At 36.6% G+C, this 23,611-nt stretch overlaps 1 protein-coding gene across 2 annotated transcripts in view; it reads left to right on the top strand.

The window, feature by feature from the left end:
- The window catches only part of Cortactin (cortactin), a 280,366-nt gene that overhangs the window by 223,471 nt on the left and 33,284 nt on the right, over window positions 1-23,611 (top strand). The window lies entirely within an intron of this gene.

Here is a 23,611-nt window from a genome sequence, read left to right as displayed (position 1 = left end):
CATTGTTAAGCTGCATTCCTAGCTCCATAGGAACTTTGTGGTATTTGAGCAGTTGGTTTTCTTTGCCAAAGGTACCAGTGGCAAGATATTTTATCAAGTATCGAAACTGTTACTATAAAAGGCTTTAGTTACTAATTGCCTAGAGTGGTAAAAGCCTATCTGTGCTTCTGCGTATTCCACACTCAGATCATCTAATCTCACAGCTGTAGGAATGAGTAAAATGAGTAGTAATTTCAGTTGTGCTATGTATCGTTATTAATGGCTGAAGAGAATGGGAGGTAGGGTAGTGGTTAACAGTTTGCTGAAACTTTTCGGTTGGTAAACAGGAAATGCAATAAACTAGTCATTACATGAAAAGCAAGAAAAAAAAAAGACATTCGTGCCTACACATTTTGATTAAGTTATGATTAACAACAACATATCTATGAGCATGACAAGGCCTACTGGAATTTTGCAAGAAAAAAGTTCATATATTTCAATAAGTGTTATTTGAAGCCATTGTGTTTTTTTTATATGTATATTTAGCAGAATTTTTTTTTTGGTGCAAGCATTTGAAAATGGCACAAAAAATTCTGCAATAATTTAAGCAAAATGAAAGAACCTGAATAAAATACCTTGTTCATTGCACTGAGTGGAAGAATAAATGATGTCAAATATTGCCAGTAATAAATAAATGTATTGTAAGTGGAGGTTTCTGTGGTTTAGAAGTTCATAAGGCATATTCTGGTAACTGGACCAAATTTTTTTTTATTAAGCTAAAAGCACAATAAAGAAATAAAACCCGACAAGTTTCATAAGTTGTTTGACTTGCATCTTCAGGGATAAAAGGTAAAACAACAAAAAAGAGAAATTAATAGTTCATTAGTTCATACTATACAGTTGTAGGTGTCTGACTGTTTATAAAATTAAAAAATCAGAATGCAGATTCAAAGCTGTGCTAAGTTTAAACAATGCTGGATGATGCCACGTTCTGTTGTTCACAATCATAATGTCCGAGGTCTGACTGAGGTATATTTTTTATCAAAGCTGACCAAACTTGGTGTAGAATTCTAAGCATGTTTGCAGCTTCTTTAAATTTCCTTATGTAACAATTTTTTTCTATATAAGACATGTTTGTTTTCTGCCAGAGTACATTGTGGCCGGTGGAAGTGGTATGGAAAGCTAGACCTGATTTGTGTTCTCTTCTGTTTTGTACATCCTTTTGGTGTTCATTTATGTGTATTTCCCCAGATCTTCCTGTCTGTTCTACGTAGCAGATGCCACAAGAACAATAAATTTTATAAACACCTGTTTTTTTTTAAAGGATGATGTGGAGGTTTCGGGGGATATCCCCCGAAACCCTCACTTGCTTCTTGTATGAATTTACAATTGAATTTTCTTATTTCTTCCATGATTTGTTTTCTGATTGTTTTGCACAGTTCATATATTCAGTTTTATTCTGTGGGTTATCTGTTTGTTTCATTTCTATTCGTTTCTTCATAAGCTATTTTGTTTCTTCAGAAATTTTGTTTTGTTTTTGTTCTGTGATAGCAGCTATTTCAAGTCAGCACTTAGTAAAAGGTTTTGGGTAATAATATCGTTACTTTCTGATGGATTGGAAATGTCATCTATAATAAGATTTTTAAATCTATTGTTTAGTTCATGTTGGAATATATCTTTTTTAATGTTGAGTTTGTGTACAACTATATCTTACTTTGATCTTTGAAACATTTTCTTCTTTCTTTTTGGCAATTTATTTGAATCTTACTGCATACCATACAATGTTTGCTTCCAATTTCTAAAATGTCGATAACAGAACAGTCATGAAAGATGTTTTTCTTGTTGGTGAGGATAAAGTCAGTTTTCCCATTTGGACTTTTCCATGTCCACTTCCTGTTTTTTTTTCTTGAAGAAAGAATGCATGATGTACAGGTTTTCTTTTTCTGCAGATTCTATTAGTCTTGCTCTTCTATTGTCTCTCAATTGCCGTATCCAAAATTTCCCGCTGATTTTTCATCTGACTGTTGTATATCAATCCTAGCATTAGTCTCCCATTACAATTTTGAAATTATGCTTTCCTCTGTTGGGATGCTAGATATAATATCATGATAGAAGTCAGTCTTCAGTTTCTTTATCAGTATGACTTACTGTTGATGCATAAACTTGGGTGATTTTGAGAGTGTATCTTCTCGAGATTTGGACAACAATACTTGCTATTCAATCAGATATACTGTCAAATTCTATTATGTTGTTCTTTAATTTTTTGTTAATCATGAATCCAACTCCACTTATCTTGGCATCTATAACAGTGTTTTCCTACAGTGGAACACTTCACAAATCCTGAAATTTTCACAGAACATCTTGGTTATTTTGTAATGCATTAATAATTAATTATGGCATAATCATAAAGAGTATTAGTACACTTATGTATTCAATGTGACATGTTGACAAATATAAAATTACATTTAAATCAGTTATTAATCACTGGACTAATGAAATCTTGTAGCATATTGTAGTTTCCTCAGAACAACATCATTAAATTTATTTTGTGCTGATTTTCATTGACATATCCCATTTTGATCACCAAAAATTTATAATATTATTATAAGTACTTACAAGTGAATGCAGCCTTCTTCTCCTTTGTACTGGTAGTTTTCCCTTCCTTTTGTACATTCTGGAGATTGCTTTGTAGGCTGGAGGTGGATGAATCACTATCTGTCGTGTCACAAACACCTTCAATAAGAGATTTCTTAAAATTAAACAAAGTCTCTTGTCTCTTATTCATATTAAAATTTAAATCTGTAGGCCTATTACTTTTAAAAAATCACGGCACTATGCTTTTGAAACTAGCACTTTCACCCTGCAATATGAACTTGCGAAGAAAGTATTCCGTATTACTAGATTTGAGAATCAGATACAGACAACCTTGGTCTTTAATTTCAGTGGAAAAATTTTCTTTCTACTTCCTTGCTGATTGGTCACTAACATTTGCAACACAGATGTTATTTTGTTCAGTTTTGAGAACAGAGAATATGCCACCCATTGTTGTAATCGGCTTGCAGACAATTTTTATGACTGGTCATAAACAGCAGTATTCCTTTTCCTGAATGTTGTAAGATTTCGATGTGTGAAAATTAACAATAATTCATGAATGTTTCCATGTTTAAAAATATGCATCTTGATCACTGACATTTGCAACATAGATGTTATTTCGTTCAGTTTTGAGAACAGAGGATACGTCGCCCATTGTTGTAATCGGCTTGCAGGCAATTTTTATGACCAGTCATAAACAGCAGTATTCCCTTTCCCAAATTACTTCCATGTTTAAAAATACACGGCTTGCTCACTGACATCACAGAACACTTATTCACTTTCCGCAGAACACAATTTGGGAAACTCTGCTCTATAATACAGTGTCTCCATTTTTTAATTGAAGAATTTCTTCACCATTACGTCTAACTTCACACAGTCCAAGAACGTCCCATTTCAGTCGCTTCAGCTCTTCAGTTAGCTGTGGTTCACAGCTCAGAGCCATACAATTTAAAGTTCCAATCCAAGGTCCAGTTTCCAATGGCAGCATGATCTGGTTACCTGGGGATTCTTAGTGCCTTTTTCCTTCATGTCTAACTGCTTGCTGTTGTAGGTAGTAACAATCTGGCCTCCATGGAATGAGGGCATTATATTCCTGCTTGATTCATCTTGAAAGATTGGGCCATTTTACCATTATGGCTCACAGTAGATTGGTGAATGGCAATATTTTCACATGGGATCGCCATTCCCAAAACAACTTGTCCACAGCCCGTTATTCACTGTATTCAGAGCTGCTCCGAGATCCAACAGATAGTAGTCAGGTTTCCCCCCTATCTACCATCTGGTGATGTGCTCGATGTGTATATATACACACACACACTCACACAGAATGTTTCAAAAGGGTTATATAACTATGCAGGAGAACAGATAACTCTGAAGACGTACAAAAGCTGAGTGAGTATCATAATGTAGTGAAACACATCAGTTTTTAGTCACATAGCTTTATTACCAAATGACAACACTAGACAGCATGATATGTCACCATATAAATTTACCATTATGGCTCACAGTAGATTGGTGAATGGCAATATTTTCACATGGGATCGCCATTCCCAAAACAACTTGTCCACAGCCCGTTATTCACTGTATTCAGAGCTGCTCCGAGATCCAACAGATAGTAGTCAGGTTTTCCCCCTATCTACCATCTGGTGATGTGCTCAATGTGTATATATACACACACACTCACACAGAGTGTTTCAAAAGGGTTATATAACTATGCAGGAGAACAGATAACTCTGAAGACGTACAAAAGCTGAGTGAGTATCATAATGTAGTGAAACACATAGTTTTTAGTCACATAGCTTTATTACCAAATGACAACACTAGACGGCATGATATGTCACCATATAAATTGGCGACTTTCGATGGAGCAGAGTGAGCATGTTATGTGTTTTGTTTTGAGGAAATAAAGTCTGCAACACAAGTTCAGAGGAATTTTTGCATGCAAAACGGCAAAGAATCTCCTAGTAAGTGCATGATCTACACGTGGCACAAGAATTTTGTTCGAAGGGGTTGTTCTGTGCATCATCCAAGGTCAATGGGAAGGCCGCATGCTACTGTTGTGGAAGAAGTTCAGGAAAGTTTCCAGAGAAGCTCTGGAAAGTCAACCAGATGGGCATCTTGTCAAATTGGAATTCAACATGTGACTATGTGGCGTGTTTTATGACAGCATACATACAAGACAAGCTACATTGCATTTCAAACAATATGCCAAAGTGACAATTTGACCAACTGTTATTCTACTGGTATGATCTCTAGTGCATAAAAAATTGCATCAAAGCTAGATCCTATTTATAACATGGTCAGAGAACATTCATATTAATACTTTTGATACAGCAGTAGTGGGGACCTAATGAATAATTTAACATAATTGCTTGTTATATTAAGGCTAAGATCCTGGAGTACTACAGTCCTAATTCTAATTTATAATGAACTCATAGAACAAAAGTTTATCATCATCATCATCATCAAATTCCTGCCATAAGTAAAGGAATGCGGAGAACCGACCAGGGCTTCTGACCTAATGTCCAATCCTCACCTTCTCGTGGTGCACCCTGTTGGGTATCTACTTTGATACTGAATGAACGAGGATGGGCTGGCAATTTGGGATTTAGCCGACCAAATTGTATTCTTATTGGTTAAACCAAAATAAAAAATGATGGTACAACATGACAAAAAAAAACAAAAGTTTATGTAGGTAGAATATGTACCATCTATATTCTTGGGATTTTCAGACCATCGTTATTGTTAAGATCAGGCTGGCTGATCAGAATTTCACAGTCCTCTTTAAATTTTCACTCATACCATGTTTTAGTGTGATGATATAATGAACAGATGCCTTTCCAGTCAGTTCTATGCAGAGTACTCAGGGAATGATCAAGGTCACATTTACCATAGTTATCAAATTTTGTGTGTCATTTACGTTCCTTTTTTTCTGATAGGAATTATATCCAGTTTCACCTATATAAGGCAAGTTACAGGTGTATTGAATATGATATACTCTTAGGGTGGGTCGGGTATCTATCCTTGGAGGAGTTGAAGTTCTTTAATTTTGCAGGAGGGTTAAAGAGGCATTGGCTACAGTTTTATTGTGATATGAAGAATTTTGTTGATAGTTTGCTGTAACCATATTTTAGGAAAGTATTGCTGATAATTTTTAATTCACGTAGTTTTGCTCGTTGGAGCAGATCTTTACAGCTGTTTTTTAGTGTGCTAATGACATCTGGCTTTTGTGTTGGGTGGTGGTAAGAGTTTATATGCGTATGTTAGAAATATACACATATAAACTTAGCAATTAATGGGGGGGGATAACTATGATCCCACGGCTGTGCCTTCTTTTGCCACACAAAATAACCAGAATCACTGGCAAAAAAAGCTCCATGAAATTGGGTGGGAATTCTAACACAGATGTCTTTGTGTGTGTGTGTGTGTGTGTGTGTGTGTGTGTGTGTGTGTGTGTGTGTGAGAGAGAGAGAGAGGGAGAGAGGAGTATATTTTGCTTTCTTTCTTATGCACATAATCCTGTCATTTGTAATGCTAATAAATTACTTCCTCAACTCTGAGTAGTTTAGTTCTTAAACGACTCAGTTTTTCTGTTCTTATCCTAGGACATCACATATATGGTTAATAAATCAACCTATTAACTATTTAATCCTTTAAGAGATTGAGTCTTTCTAACACTTACAAAAAAAAAAAAAAAACTTTATCCAAAACAGACTTCAATAACTTAATTCACTTTCTAGATAAAAGTCATGCCAAACTTAATTGAATAAATTACTAAAACCACATCAACAGTTTCAATGCTTAATAATGAATTTACTTTCTGTATAAAAGTCTCATCATATGTCATTGAAGAAATAACTAAAACCATATTAACAGCTTCAAATTACCCTTCTGACTGAGAAGACTAAATAAAATGTTAACTCAAACTTTATTGGGGCCCATTTCTGTATGAACTGGAAAGCACTGGTTCTTTCAGTTTTAACTGAGCAAATCATATATGGATTAATGATTACACAAAAGCTTCACACATCTCTTTTTGAAGGATTTCCTTTCTCTCAGCCTTCCATTTCTAACTTTTAATCTCTATTCAGTGTTCGTATATTGAAGACACAAACTCCACAATTCTCCTGCTGTGTTCATTTTTTTTTTTCTCTTTGTGAATAGCTGAACACTTAATGACATCTGTTAAAGTTCTCTTCACTTCTGTGCATGATTGGAAATATAGTAGAGCAACTTTGGCTCCAGTCCACCATCACGTGCTGTCATTGCCAGTTACAGTGCTGTGCTTGAAGTGGCTATAAAGTTACATTTCACAGTGCAGTTAGGATATTTAATTATAATTTCTTAATGAAATAAGCAGAATTTATGACATTTCTTTGTTTTATGCACTGAGGTGAGTTCACTTAATTATTCCCACAATGTGAATTACAATGGTGACTTTCTTCATCATCACAAACCATGGGCTTACTGCCCATTGGTGTCCGATGCCTCCTTCACTATCTTCTTCCACCTTTCTTTGTCCAGTGCACAGTGTCACAGTTTCTGTACACCCATTCCACACCAGTCCTTTATATCGTCTATCCATTCTCTATATGGTCTACCTCTTCTGTTTAAACCATCCAAAATACCAAACATAAATGTCTTTATCTTCCAGTCCTCACTCATTCTACAGATGTATCCAAATAATTGCAGCTTCCATTTTATGATTTTCTGCATTAGATTCTCTTTTGGTTGTATCTTCCGATAGTGCTCTTCATTTGTGATTTTCTGTATCCACCCTATTCTTAGAATCTTCCTGTAACAAGTTCTTTCAAATGCCAAAATTCTTTTCTTGATTCCTTATTTATTACCCATGTTTCAGATCCATACATTACACCGTTAAAGATGCATGTTTCCAGTACTTTTAGTTTTGTTTGCAGGCCGATCACTTTACTTTTCCAGATGTTATCCATGGCCTTCAGATTTGTTCTTCCCTTTGCAATCCTGATCTTTATTTCTTTTTTACAGTCCAAATCATATGTCATTTTACTTCCCAAATATGCGAATTGTTCTACATTTTCTATATCAATTCCATCCACTTGTATCTTTTGTTTCATGTTCTTCTGACTAAATACCATTGTCTTTGTTTTTTACAAGTTCATAACAAGTCCAAATCTCTTTCCTTCCTTATTTAACAGTTTTAGTGTTTTTTGTAATTCCATCCACTTGTATCTTTTGTTTCATGTTCTTCTGACCAAATACCATTGTCTTTGTTTTTTACAAGTTCATAACAAGTCCAAATCTCTTCCCTTCCTTATTTAACAGTTTTAGTGTTTTTTGTAGTTCTCTTTCGTCTTTTTCAATAATAACAATGTCATCTGCAAATCTCAGATTGTTAATTCTCATTCTGTGTACAGATATTCCTTTTGCATCTTCCTTCAGTTTGTCCATTGCTCTTTTTTAAATGTGCAATGAAAATGCTTGGTGATATTGGGTTCCCCTGTCTAGTACCTCTGCTTGTTCTAAACCATTTCCCCAAATCATCACCTATTATAACTGCTGCAGCTGCATTCTGATAAACATCTTTTAATATAGCTATTACTTTTTTTTTTTATCAATTCCATAGGATTCCAGAACTGCTAATGTCACTTTCTGGTCAATACTGTCAAATGCTTTCTGAAAATCAACAAAGCAATTACAGGAATACCTTGTGCGGTTAATTTGTTCCAAGAAGCGTCCATGCTATGCAAAACAGCATTGTTCGAGGTCTATTTATAAAGGTTTTCAATTTAATTTGTTTATTACAAAAATTTAGGATAATAAAAACGCTTAAAAAGGAAAAAAAAATTGTTATTTTTATTAACTAAATAACAAATAAAATCCCTTTAAACTGTTATAAAAGTTGTAGAAAACAAAACAAATATTACTTAAATTTTAGCATACAGTAATTTACTTTTTACTAAAGTAGTCTTTTAGTGTTCGTTGAACCATCCTTGTCTTCTTTGTCTCTTCAAGTACTAGATCTCTGTAGCATTTAATGACATTATTGAGACTTTGTCTCGCTTTGATGTTTCTTTCCAAATTCGGGTCAGCATTTATGAGAAAGTCAGAAGCTTCGTCGATTTTTCTCACAGAAGTTGAAAGGTCAGCAAAGGAAAATTCTTCAACCATGACATCAAGTGGGGTCATCTTCTTCTGCTTCGTAGGCTCATTGTTGTTCCGACTCCAAAAGGGTTTCATCATCCAGATCATTTGAATGAGAATCAATACATTCGTTCACATTGTTACAATCTAAACTTGTAAAACCAAGATCTTTGCCCATCTGCACAATTTTTGTTGAGATTTCCTCTTTCTGTATTGCAAAGGCAACAACGTCCTTTGAACAATGCGGCAAGATATTATGCTATACAGCTCTCATGTTGCTTCGAGTCACCTCTTGCCAAGATTCATAAATATTTTGAATGGCATCTTTGATGTTAAATTTCTTCCAAAATTCACTCAAAGTCCAAGAATCTTCTTCTGCTGCAGTTTTAATAGTTTGAGCAAAAGTTCGTCTTAAATAGTAAGCTTTGAAAGCGGAGATAACGCCTTGATCCATCGGCTACAGAATTGATGTTGTGTTTGGAGGGAAAAAATGAATCTTGACATTTTCATCTAAGTCAGTCAATAGAGTTGTGGATGGCCTTGGTGCATTGTCTAATAAAAGCAAAATTTTGAAAGGAATATCATTCTTTTTACGATAGCTTTTAACTTCAGGGCAAAAAAAAAAAAGTTTTAAACCAGTCTTCGAAAATTGAACGAGTCACCCACGCTTTTTTTATTCGAATGCCAATGAACAAGTAAATTGTTCTTTGTAAAGCCCTTAAAAGCTCTTGGGTTTTCCGCTCTGTACACTAACAGTGGCTTCAATTTTAAATCACCTGATGCATTACCTCCTAGTAAAAATGTCAATCGGTCTTTTGACACTTTATACCTAGCTTGTGTTTTTTCCCTTCTCTCCTAGAAATGTGCACGATGGCATTCTTTTCCAGAACAAGCCAGTCTCTTCAGCATTAAAAATTTGATCATCTGTGTAGCCTTCCTTCTCAATAAGCTCCTTCAATTCATTGGGAAATAATTCTGCAGTTTCAGTGTCAGCACTTGTGTTTCACCTTGGATTCTTACGTTATGGAGTCCCATTCGCTTTTTGAACCTGCAGAACCACCCGCGACTTGCTATAAAAGTTTCACTGGTTATACCTCCTTCATTTTCGCTTTCATTTTCTTTTATTTTGTCATATAGACTTGTTGCTTTTGCCTGGATTATCATTTGACTCAAAGGAATCTTTTTCTGATTACAATGCTTAATCCAGATCATTAGAAGGCGTTCCATATTTTCCATCGTAGAAGATCGATTTCTCGTGATCACTTTTGACATATAAGAAGCGGTGCTCATTCCATGTTGTTTAATCTTTTCTTTGCTCTGAATAATGGCTTGTACAGATGACTCATTCATTGAATTCTCACATGCTATTTTAGCGAATGAAGCGCCATTCTCGTGACATTTTATAATTTAAAGTTTCTTCTCTAATATCAACCAGTTGCGTTTTTTTGTTACTCCAACAGTGACTTCTTTGTTTTGTCTCTTTTCACTCATACTTAAATAATAAAAAAATATTAAATACTAATATCAACGTCAATAATAAAATGCCGCAGGGAAAGAACGTGTCTACGTGAGAGCCAATTGAATAACTATAACTACTGCATAAACATGGCTGTCAACTGTCACTTGCAGCGCCCGGGAGTCGCTGGTCAGTGTTGACAATGTTAGTGTAATAATAAAAACCGTGTTAGACCAAAACCTGCGTTGTTCAAAACCGCGCTATACAAGGTATTCCTGTATATATGTTTTTGTTATTTCTTGTAGCTTTCTCTGCTGTTAACCTCATTGTCAAAATCTGTTGAATTGTAGTTCTCTCCTTCCTAAATCCTGCTTGCTCGCCTGCAAGGTATGCTTCCAGTTGCGTTCTCAATCTTACTGTCAATATCATCATCATCACTTTACCAAGGTGACTTGTCAAGGCAATTGTTCTATAATTTTTACATTCTAGCTTATTTCCTTTCTTGTATAATGTCACTAATATTGATTTCACCCACTCCTCTGGCATTTTCCCTTCATTCCATACCATATTACATAGTTGTTGCATTTCTGTAACCATACTTTCATTACCATATTTAATCATTTCTCCAGTGATGTTATCGTTACCAGGACTCTTGTTGTGTTTTAGCTATCCTATTGCTTTTTTCTACCTCTCTTAAAACGTCCATATCATGCTCATTACCTGGTGGTGATATCTGCTTCAATTCTTCAGTCAGTTTCCCAATGCTATCTAAATTTAGTTTTTCTTCATATAACTCACTACAGTATCTTGTCCACCGCTGTACAATTTTTTCTTTATTCATCAATACTTTGCCTTTTTCATCTTTAATTGTGGTCTGTTTTGGTTGCCACTTTCTATTAATGGTTCTGATCATTTTGTATACCTCCTTTGTTTTATGCTCTCCATAGTACTGTCCTATATTGTTGCATTGGGCTTCTAACCATTCTGACTGCTTTTTTCACCTCATTAGTACTTTTCTCCTGTACTAACTTCAGTGTTTCCTGTCTAATCCATTTCTTCTTGATCTTCTCTCCTTCTGGTACTGTTTCTTCAACTGCATCTTCTATCGCCTTCATTACTCTTTTCACTCTTAGATTCAAGTTTTTTCTTTCTCCACACTTTTAAGTTTCTCTTCTAACTCTGTTCTGTACCTTCCTATTTCTGCTTCACTTATTCTTGCTGCATCTTGCTGTATGTTGGGGTTTATATTTATTTTTTAATTTCAACTTGATGTTTGCAATCACTAAACTATGGTCTGAGTCTATGTCTGCTCCTTGAAAAGTTCGACACTGTTGTACTGATGTTATCCATCTTCTTTTAATCGTAATCATATCAATCATGTTCTTGGTTTTTCATTATTTGATCGGCACGTCCATTTTCTATACTCCTTTTGTTGGAATCTTGTGTTACAGATCATCATCTCGTGGTCCACAGCAAATTCTAACAATTTTTCACCTCGTTCATTTCTTTCTCCGAAACCATATTTTCCCATGACTCTTTCCCAACCATCATTTATCTATTCCAACTTTGGCATTCCAATCTCCTTCAATAATTAGCACATTTTGCTTTGGTATGGTTTCTATTGTCTCTGTCAGATCTTTGTAAAATAAGTTAATATCCTCATCTGTGCTGTCAGATATGGGTGCATATATCTGGACTATTGATATGTTAAATGGTTTTGCCTGAAATCTTGCTACTATAATTCGTTCATTGACTGGTTTGTAGCCTAACAGTGCCTCTCGAGCTCTTTTGTTAAGAAGGAAGCCAACTCCTGCTTCATGCTTGGTGTCGTGTTCTGACCATATTACTTTGCATCCATTGATCTCTCCAGATGATGTCCATCGCATCTCCGCCAATCCTAGTATATCACACCGATATCTCTTCATTTCCTCACAAAGTAATTCTAATTTTCCTGACATCCAGAGTGTCTGCACATTCCTACTAATAACTTCTGTTAGTTTCAGTTTCTGTTTCCTTTCGGTATTCCACTTTTCGATCCAACCCCGATCGCTTGATTGGTATTGCGGGCCTTGTTTATCTGGGCGACGTCCAAACCAGCATGTTTTACCTGTTGATCCTATAGACATCAGATAACAGCCGTGTTTTTTCTTCACAGTTAGAGCATCGACACTCATCTGACCGACCTTTCTCCTTTATCCAGGCTTGGGACTGGCATGAGACCACTGAGGATCCATGGTGGAATTGACTTTCTTGCGTCAACATAATTTTTTTTTAAATAACATTTGTCTAGATATAAACAGCATAAACATTTCAAAACATGATAGCTCAGACAAAATTACAATTACACTAATATCTAATTTAAATGAAGTTATTTTATATCTTAGCAACACTTCAGTAGACAAAAATAACATCTCAAAACGTCTTGCCCAAGATACAAAAAGAAATAAACATTTAGCTAACAACTTTACAAAATAATACCATATGATTAACTTAATTTGAAATTCAGTTCACTTTTAATTTATGAGATGTCTGAATTTTAATACAGATATCCTGCAATCTTTTAGCACATCAGGTTTCTTGCAGTCATGCAGGTTCTCAATCATAACACACTTGAATACAATCATAAAAATAAATACTACAACATTTGTACAAAATATTTCATAAGTATATTTGGAGTAGATATGCAGACTTTAGGGGGGCAGTTAAGTGTATGAATGAGTATATTATGCCCGAGCGAGTACGACGGATAACAAATCAGAATGGGATAGTTAGTATAAGGCATCAAAGTAGGGATGGGACAAATGGGCTTCTGCGATTCGTGTACACTAATGCCAGGAGTATTAAGAACAAGAAGGAAGAATTTTTGGCCATGGTTGGCACTTCCAGGCCACAGGTTGTCGGTATTAGTGAAACATGGCTGACAGAAGATGATAAAGCTAGTGGGATTGAATGCGACGGGTATAGCGTGTTCAGGAGTGACAGGGTGAATAAAAAGGGGGGAGGAGTGTTATTGATGATAGCTGATGTGCTTCAGCCAAGGAGTATAGAAATTGAACTGCAGGATGGGGAAAAAAGCACATTTGAGGCTGTTTGGTGTGAGATAGAATCTAGCAGAACAAAATATACAATTGGGTGCTGCTATAGACCGGGTGATGGAGTGGATGGTGGGGATAGTATGCATAAGCAAATAGAAGAAATGAGTGGAAGGAGGGTAATTATTATGGGTGATTTCAATTATGGTAACATTGACTGGAAAGAGGAGAGGGCACATGGGAGGAAGGAATTGGATTTTATGCGGTTATTAAGGGACAACTATCTACGACAACATGTATTGGAAAATACCAGGGGACGGAGAGTGCTGGACCTAGTAATTGCAACTGAGAATGTGGCTGTAACGAACATGACCATGTTGCCACCAATTGGTGAGAGTGACCATAAGGTCATGACTTGAGAGGTGGCTAAAGGAGTCGAATTTACAATTAAGACAGGGTACATGTAGAATTACCGGGCTGGTAAGTATGACAAGCTTAGGTGTGTGCTTGGCTCAATGCCATGGCATGTAAAACTGCAAGGGCTGGATGTTGATAGTGCATGGGAGGTGGTTAAGAACTGTTTGCAGGAGGCAATGGTTGACTGTATACCAAGAGTCCGAATAATAAATCAAGTAGGGGTTAAATGGATGAATAATACTATTAAGCTTGAGCTGCAAAAAAAGAAACAATTGTGGAGGAATTTAAGGAGAAGGGTGACCATCAGGCACAGGAACAGTATAAAGCTCAGGCCAGGATGGTAACAAGGGTGGTAAAAAAAGCAAAAGCAGATTACGAAAGGAAATTGACCACGCAGGCTAAAGAGAATCCCAAACAGTTTTTTCAATATGTTGCAAGTAAAAGGAAAAATGATCATGGTAGAATGATCTTAAAAAATGCTGAGGGTAGGGAGGTAACCGAATCAGTCGATATTGTGGAATTACTAAGCGAGCACTTTGCAAGAGTATATCATCCAGGTGACTTTGCAGGAATGGAAGAACCAACAGCTTATACTGGAATTGTGATGAATGAAGTAGAGGTAACTAGTCTATTACAGAACCTCATTGTCAATACATCTGTGGGATGGGATGGTATACCAGCTCATGTCGTATGTGAAGCGGCCAAAGAATTGTCAGTGCCCTTGACCATTTTGTTTAATTTGAGCCTCAGGACTGGGTCAGTCCCAAGGGGGGTGGAAAGAGGGGAAAATAGTTCCACTGCATAAAGGTGGTTCCAAGGCTGCTGTTGAAAATTATCGGCCAATCAGCATAACAGGAATCATTATCAAGGTCTTAGAGAAAATAGTCAAGAGGAAAATACAAGATTGGATAGAAGAAAATGGGATACTGTATCGGGGACAGCATGGTTTTGTGAAGGGTAGGTCATGCCTCAGTAACTTGCTCACGTATTATAACACAGTGACGACTGAACTGAATAAGGGTAATGGGTTTACAGTGATTCTACTGGACCTTGCTAAGGCCTTTGACAGGATACCACATGGAATTCTAATCAGTAAATTGCAGCATATGGGAATGGCCATAGGGTTGGTGAGATGGATAGGAGGGTGGTTGACGGAGAGATATTAGAGAGTGGTTTACTCAGGAGTAGAGCCCACAAGATGGCCTGTGACTAGTGGTGTGCCACAAGGATCTGTTCTTGGACCACTGCTGTTTAATTTGTTCATAAATGATATAGGAAAGGATCTGAGAGGAACAGTTCATTTGTTTGCAGATGATGCTAAGTTGGGTAGGGCAATAGTGAATGCAGATGATGTCAAAATTTTGCAGGATGATTTGGATAGATGGGAGGTCTGGGCTAAAGAGAATGGATGTCAATTTAATGTGGCAAAATGTAAGGTTATGCATTTTGGGGTGAAAAGATTGGCGGCAGTTTACTGCATTGGTGGAACCGTGCTCCAGGAAATTGATGAGGCACGAGATTTAGGAGTGTTGGTGGATAAGGAATTGAAATTTAGGGGACACATTGCAAAAGTGGCCAAATCAGCTCATCAAATCACTTGGTTGCTGAAGAATACGTTGACAAGCAAAGATAAGCAGGTTATTGTTCCTCTGTATCGAGCCTTGATAAGACCCCATCTCGACTACTGTGCTCAGATTTGGTCACCTAGGTTTCTTCTTGATGGGGAGGAGGTGGAGAGGATCCAGAGGCGAGTGACCAAGATGATAGCAGGTCTGTGGAATGAACCGTATGAGAACAGGTTGAGGATTTGTGGGTTGCAAAAATTGGTTGATAGGCGGAGGAGGGGAGATATGATTGAGACATTCAAATTACTGAAGGGTTTCTATAAAATTAATTCAGAAGATATTTTTGAGAACAGGGCTGGTTGTGGAAGGACTAGGGGACATCCATGGAAACTGGGCAAAAGTGTGGTTAGTAAAGGTGTTAGAGCTGGGTTCTTTACTTTTAGAGTAGTGAATGAGTGGAATGCGCTCCCTGAGTCTGTGGTGGATGCTGTGACAGTGAATGAGTTTAAGGCGAGGTATGATAGATACTGTATGAATGTCGAATAGTTGTGATGAATATGATTTGGGGCCTCCCTCGATGAGTCTAATGACTCCCTGGAGTTGCCCGTAATAATAGTAATATTTCAGAAAATCTGTTAAGGCAATTGGTATGCAATTCATTATCATCTCTCAAAGAGTATAGGCAGAGATGGCTAATTTATGAGGATTAGCCATATATTTTGGCATTTACTACAGTTAAAATATGAATGCAGTGTATTTCATTCATAGAAATTAAGAGATTCCTAATAATTATTCCAGTCATTTGCTTTTAGAATGCAGATAATGTCCTAGCAGAAAACAAAGAGGACGACTGCCATCATATTTTTACACATATTGTAGTGGTATGTTAAAAGGTTTTATGCAGTGTTGTAAAAGAAAAAAAAAAAAATAAAAAGATAATTTTCTCGTAGTCTAATGTGCTTTTCAAAACACTAGCTAGGAGATAGACAAATGTTTGCACTCCCAAAGGAATAAGACATTATGTTTTTTTTTTTTTTTTGGGGGGGGGTTAGATTATGTATACCCTGCAAGAATTGGCAGCAGCAACAGTTAGTGCATGGGTGGATAAAGAAATGAATAGTATATATAGCAGTTTTTCTTAAACTTTTTGAGACTGTGCAGCCTTACATAAAAATGTGTTTTGCAGATCCCTATCAAAATATTCATATGAGATTATTATTATTATTTCGGGCAACTCCAAGGAGTCGAAAGATTCATCGAGGGAGGCAATAACATCATGTTAAGAACAACTATTCGACATTCACAGTCACACAGCACCCACAACAGACTCCAGCAGCTTATTCCACTCATTCACCACTCTCCAAGTAAAAAACCTAGCTCTAACACCCTTGATAACCACATTCTTACCTAGCTTCCATGTATGGCCCCTAGTCCTCCCACCGCCAGTCCTATTCTCAAAAATATCTTCTGAATTAATCTTATAGAAACCCTTCAGTAATTAGAATGTCTCAATCATATCACCGCTTTTCCGCCTATCAACCAATTTTTGCAACCCACAAATCTTCAACCTGTTCTCATAAGGTTCATTCCATAGACCTGCTATCATATTGGTCACTCATCTCTGGATCCTCTCCACCTCCTCCCCATCAAGAAGAAACCCTGGCGCCCATATCTGGGCACAGTAGTCTAGATGGGGGACTTATCAAGGCTCAATACAGAGGAACAACAACTTGTTTGTCTCTGCTTGTTAAAGTATTTTTCAGCAACCAAGTGATTTGATGAGCTGATTTAACCACTTTTGTGATGTGCCCCCTAAACTTCAACTCCCTATCCACCAACACTCCCAAATCCCTGGCCTCATCAATCTCCTGGAGTACGGTTCAACCCATGTGATATACTGTTACTAATCTTTTCACCCTAAAATGCATAACCTTACACTTTGCCACATTAAATTGACATCCATTTTCCTTAGCCCAGTCCTCCCAACTATTCCAATCATCTTGCAAAATGTTGACATCCTGTGCACTCACTATTGCTCTACCCAACTTTGCATCATCAGCAAACAAGTGAACACTTCCTCTCAGATCCTTTCCTATATCGTTAATGAACAAATTGAAAAGTAGTAGTCCAAGAACAGAACCCTGAGGCGCACCACTAGTCACAAGCCGTCTTTTGAACTCTATTCCCGAATAAACCACTCTCTGATATCTCTCCATCAACCACCCTCCTATCCATCTCACCAACCCTATATCCATCCCCATATGCTGCAGTTTACTGATTAGAATTCCATGTGGTATCCTGTCAAAGGCCTTAGCAAGGTCTAGTAGAATTACTGTAAACCCGTTACCCTTATCCAGTTCAGCCGTCACTGTGTTATAAAACGTGAGCAAGTTACTGAGGAATGATCTACCTTCACAAAACCATGTTGTCCCCCATACAGTATCCCATTTTCATCTATCCAATCCTGTATTTTTCTCTTGACTAATTTCTCCAAGACCTTGACAACGATTCCTGATATGCTAATCGGTCGGTAATTTACAACAGCAGTCTTGGAACCTCCTTTATGCAGTGGAACTATTTTCCCCTCTTTCCACCCCCTCGGGACTAACCCAGACCCGAGACTCAAATTAAACAAAATGTTTAAGGGCACTGACAATTCTTTAGCTGCTTCACGTACGACAAGAGCTGGTATACCATCTAATCCCACAGATGTATTGACATTGAGGTTTTGTAATAGACTACTCACCTCCACTTCATTCATCACAGTTCCCAAATAATCTATTGGTTCATTCATTCCTGCAATGGCACCACCTGGATGATATAATCTTGCAAAGTGCTCGCTCAGTAATTCAACTATATCAATTGATTCGGTTACCTCCCTACCATCGGCATTCTTTAAAATCATTCTGCCGTATACATTTTTTCTTTTACTTACAACATATCGAAAAAACTGTTTGGGATTCCCTTTAGTCTGCATGGCTAATTTTCTTTCATAATCCGCTTTTGCTTTTCTTACCACACTCGTTACCCTTCTGGCCTGCGCTTTATACCATTCATGTGCCTGCAGGTCACCTTTCTCCTTAAATTCCCTCCACAGTTGTTTCTTTTTTTGCAGCTCAAGCATAGTGGTGTTATTCATCCATTTAACCCCTACTTGATTTATTATTCGGACTCTAGGTATACAGTCAGCCATTGCCTCATGCAAACACTTCCTAAACACCTCCCATGCACTATCAACATCTAACCCTTGCAGTTTTACATGCCATGGCACTGAACCAAACAAACTCCTAAGCTTGTCGTACTTACCAGCCCGATAATTCCACATGTACTCTGTCTTAATTGTAAATTCCACACCTTTAGCCACCTCCCAAGTCAAGACCCTATGATCACTCTCACCAATTGGTGGCAACGTGGTCATATTCATTACAGCCAATTCTCAGATGCAATTACTTGGTCGAGCACTCTCTGACCCCTAGTATTTTCCATTACATGCTGTCGCAGATAGTTATCCCTTAATAATCACATAAAATCAGAAAGGAATTATTTAAAAAATATTTAACAAAAGATTTTAATCAAGAAAACTTATGCACATGAAATTATAAATAATAAAATAGCATAAGTGTTCTAGAAAGAAGTCTATTTAATAAAAATTAGTATTTTCACCATTCACTGAAAGTTTTTTTTTTTTCAGTAACCACATCTAATATAAGTTATAAATATCTGTACGTTCTGGGGAAGCCCTTCAAGTTTTTTCAGAACCTGGAGTTTTACAGAACGTTTTTTTTTTTTTTTTAAATATTTGTGTGTGTATTGTATATGCTTTTTATTGTTATCACAAAAGGGTACTTTTATTTTGACTGGAAATAAAGATACAACACTAATAATTATTATAAGTGGCAATTTGGAGTATATTTTTTATTTTATTTGGGTAGGCAGGTACAATGCAAATTCCATTGAGTACATCTAACCTGTGACTAAACTCTTGTCATGTGCACACAAACATTTTCTGAGTAACTGTAACAGTGGTGCCTTTAAGTGCCATCAGAAGATATCTGATGCTGATGTAAATGTACTGTTGATTTAATAGATGAACGGCTAGTGGAGAAAATATTAGTCTTCTTTATTTAGAAGCGTTTAGAAGAATTGGTAGGATTTCAAAAACAGTTCAAGAACTACATTTCAGTGGTATTCTAAGTGGAAACATCATTGGCATATTCAGAAAAGCTACTGTAAGCAACATCCATAGAGGAATACCAGTTATGTTATCGTCTTATAAAACTAAATTATTCTAGAGGAGTGACACTGAAATCAGAATCTCCTTGATGTTCCAAGTGAAGAGATATGTTCATATCTATATATACTTTACACCTTACAGCTGTAAAGTGCATACCGATATAAAGGGATGGTGTACTGGTTCTGAACTGGAATATTATCCCTATGTTTTACATATGTAAACCATCAACATTTGTAAAAGTGGGATATCTCAACTATCCTCTTACTTCTGTAATCCATTTAGTGTTTTACATGTCAGAAAATACAAGCATACCAATGCGACATTAAAGAGCATGATAAATGTTGTCTGTAAATAAATAAATATGTCAACTGTGAATGAGGCCATCCAGCCCACTTCCAAGCATATCAAAGGTAGAGAAATAAAAATGAAACCGTATATCAACAGTAAACAGAAAATCATGCCAGGATGCACAGAGGAAGCTTGCAATCTTCTCAGCACAAAAAAAGCATGAAGTCCTCTCATGTTGAGAAAATGGCAGTTTAAGAAAATATGAAAAGGGACACATTCACATGACTGTCCTACCATAACAGAATTTCAGCATATCCAGATCTTGACTGTTTCTCTTTGGACAGCTCAAAAAATGATCTGCTAAATGAGAACCCACTAGTAAAAAGAACGATGGCAAGTGCACCACATGAAGAAAAATCTCCAGAAATCTTTTCCACGTCACCCATTCAGATCCTTTATCTTGAAACAAATGAACTCGCTCACTCTCACTTTGATGGAGGATGCAGTTGTCACTTAAAAATAATAATAAAAAAAAAATATGGGAAATTCACTATGACCAATATCATTCTGCTATTTGTCCCTTTGGTATGCATGCTAGAGATTATTCACTCTCTGGGCTAACAAAATGACATGCACTAAACATGATATTTCTCCAAGGGAGGTTTTGACTCCATTGTGTTGCTTCTCCCTGGGTCAACAACTGAAAGTTGTTTCTACAGCTGTTTATTGTGCTCTAAGCTGATTTCTTACCAGTCTATATTGATATGTACAATTCAAGATTTTGGTCCTCTGTTGGATCTGCTTCTGTTTCTCCTGACTGCATTGATACTGACTGAGCTATGTAGGCTCTCTATGTTAAAATAAACACAGCCATAATTGTGCTTTACAGACCTAGCAGCTCAGTTGCAGGGGACGAAGAAATGCATCGCCAATTTAGCCTTATGGGCACTAAATGGATGATAATTACAGCTGACTTTAATTTTCCAAACATCGATTGGGTAGAAGAGAAATCTCATGATAAGAAAGAAGAGGAATTTATTGAATTGTTGTGAGACAACTTTCTTAAGCAGCATGTGAAAGAAGGAACTTAAGGTCAAAGAGTGTTGGATTTGCTCATAGCGTTAGAAGGGGTTTCTGTCAAGAATATGGCTATTTTACCACCAATTAGTGACAGTGATCATGCTGTACTTTCTTGGGAAGTATCTAATTGTATTGATGCTACAATTAAAACAAGTTACATGCTGAACTACAAAGCTGGGAATTATGATCAACTTAGGAGAATACTATCTTTGGTCCCATGAGTATCGGTTACCGAATGAGAAAAATGTCAGAAATGCATGGGAATCTTTGAAAAAGTGCTTAAGTAGTGCGGTATCTGAATGTATCCCTAGTGTTCGAAGAATAAATAAGTTGGGAGTGAAATGGATGTGCAACCCTATTAAGCAAGAGATCCACAAGAAGAAGATGATGTGGAAAGAATATTGTGAGAATAACAGTGAGAAGAGTTGGATTTTTCTAAAGCATTTGATAGGATACCACACGATAGGCTGTTGCATAAACTGGGGAATATGGGATTGGAATATAAACTCTTCACTTCCATCAGGGGATGGTTGACAGACAGATATCAAAAATGTGGTATACAGGGAGTCCTTGGGCCATTATTGTTCAATCTATACATTAATGACTTTGCTTTGCTTTATGCGGATGATGTTATACTTCTAAATAAATCCGCTTCAAGTCTGCAAGATTCCCTGACTAAATTGAGTAACTGTTGTAATAGATATGGTATGAAGCATTAAAAAGACAAAGACAATGAAAATAGGCAGAAACATTGAAAATATGAAGTGCATTGTGAATGGAGAACCTATAGAACAATTAAACATTTCAGCTACTTAGGCACGATTTCTAGTGAAGATGGTAAATTAAATATGGAAATAGACAACAGAATCAACAAAGCTAGTATGGTATGAAGTCAACTGAATAAATTTATATGGAATAAGAGAGAAATTAGCCAAAATACTAAATTAGTTGTATACAAGACAGTGTTCAAACCAATTTTAACTTATGGATCTGAGAGCTGGGTCAGAAGTAAAACACTTGACCAAAGACTAGAGACTGCAGATATGAGAGTCCTGAGAAAGAATAGAGGCATAAATGGCAATATCATATTAAAAATAAGGATATTAGGAAAGAACTTGACATTGTCAGCATCCAGGAATGTTTTAGCAGAGCCAATCTCAGGTGGTATGGTCACTTAAACAGAATTGTCGAGGAAAGATTAGCAAAACAAGTGTTCTCTGCGAGGTTGGCAGGAAAGCGACCCAGAGGAAGACCAAGATATAGGTGGATTGGTATGGTACAAAGTGCCTTAGATGATAGAAATATAAGATCTGATAATGTTGGAGTCTTGACAAGTAACAGACTGATTTGGAGGAAAATTGTTGATAGGAAGTTAGTAATGATGTAAATTTTTCATCTAATACTATCATATCCTGTACACCCCTTGAGGGTATATATCAGGAATTTGATGACGATGACATCAGGCAGGATCTAACATCAGATGTGCAATTGTTTGTCAATTATGCAAAGATATGCAGGGATGCTACTGATATTCAGCAATTACAAAATGATTAGAATAGACTGGAAATTTGGGCAAACAAAAATGGCTGTCAGTTTAATGTTAGTAAGTGTAAAGTTCTGCACTTTGGCATGATTAGAGTTTTCCAGTGGCATATTATGTTAGTGGAGTTATGCTACAAGAAACTGAGGAGGCAAGGGATCTTGGCGTATTGGTGAATAGGAATTTGAAGTTCAGAGGTCACATAGCAAAAGTTGCAAATACAACTCGGAGGATAATTGTGATGTTAATGTGAATCTTGACATGTAAGGATAAGAAAGTGATTTTGACTCTTGATAAGGCTTTGATAAGAACATACATGAATTATTTTGCCAGATTTGGTATCCCGGGTTTCAACGGGATATAAAAGCTGTGGAAAGGGTGCAAAGAAGAATTACAAAGATTATATCTGGATTATGGGATTTAGATTATGAGGACAGATTGTGAGTATGTGGATTGCAGACTCTGATTAACAGGAAAAAGGACGTGATATGATAGAGGTCTATAAAGTTTTGAATGGGTGTTATAGAATATCAACTGATGAAATTTTTCATTATATGGAAGGTGGGGAGAGAATATGAGGATATCCATGGAAGTTAAATTTGTTCACAATCAAGAAAGGACTAGGTATATATGAGCTAGGTTTTTCTCCCAGAGAGCAGTGAGTGAGCGAGTGGAATAATTTGCCCTTAGGGGTAGTGAGTGCACCTAGTGTGAATGAATTTAAGGAAAGGTATGATAGCTGGCTTGGGCGATTTATAGCTTCCCTCAATGAGTTCTTGACTCCCTGGAGATTTCATATGATAATAATAATTCATTTATACTAAATTTTGCATTCAAATCCAGATTTGCTTTTCTTTGAAATAGACACCAGCATTGCTTTTTTTTTTTTTTTTTGCAGGAATACAAGTAACTAAGTAAGTAGTTCATCAATTCGGAAAAATTATCTTCTTCTTTTCAGCAATTTTCTGTCCACTGCTGGTCGAAGGCCTCCTCCAGTTCTTTCCACCTTTCTCTGTTCTTGGCAATGGTTGACCAATTTTTGCCAACAAAATTTGACAGTTCATCACTCCACCTTCTTTTAGAACGTCCTCAGCCTCGTTTCCCTTCTTTTCGAATCCAATTCGTTAGTATGGTGGTCCATTGCTCATTTTCTCTTCTGGATAGATGTCCAGCCCATTTCCATTTTAGTCGCTTATGGTGAAGAATGATGTCAGTGATGTGAGTCTGGCGTCTTATCCAATTTCGCTTCTAATCTTTCAATGTGATGCATAGCATCAACCTCTCCATTTTTCTTTGAGTTGTTGT

This window comes from Typopeltis vanoorti, chromosome 15 (assembly GCF_054136105.1).
Source record: "Typopeltis vanoorti isolate ZY-2024b chromosome 15, IOZ_Tvanoo_1.0, whole genome shotgun sequence".
In the NCBI taxonomy this organism is placed as follows: Eukaryota; Metazoa; Arthropoda; class Arachnida; order Uropygi; family Thelyphonidae; genus Typopeltis; species Typopeltis vanoorti.
This window is presented reverse-complemented; position numbering and strand designations above follow the sequence as displayed.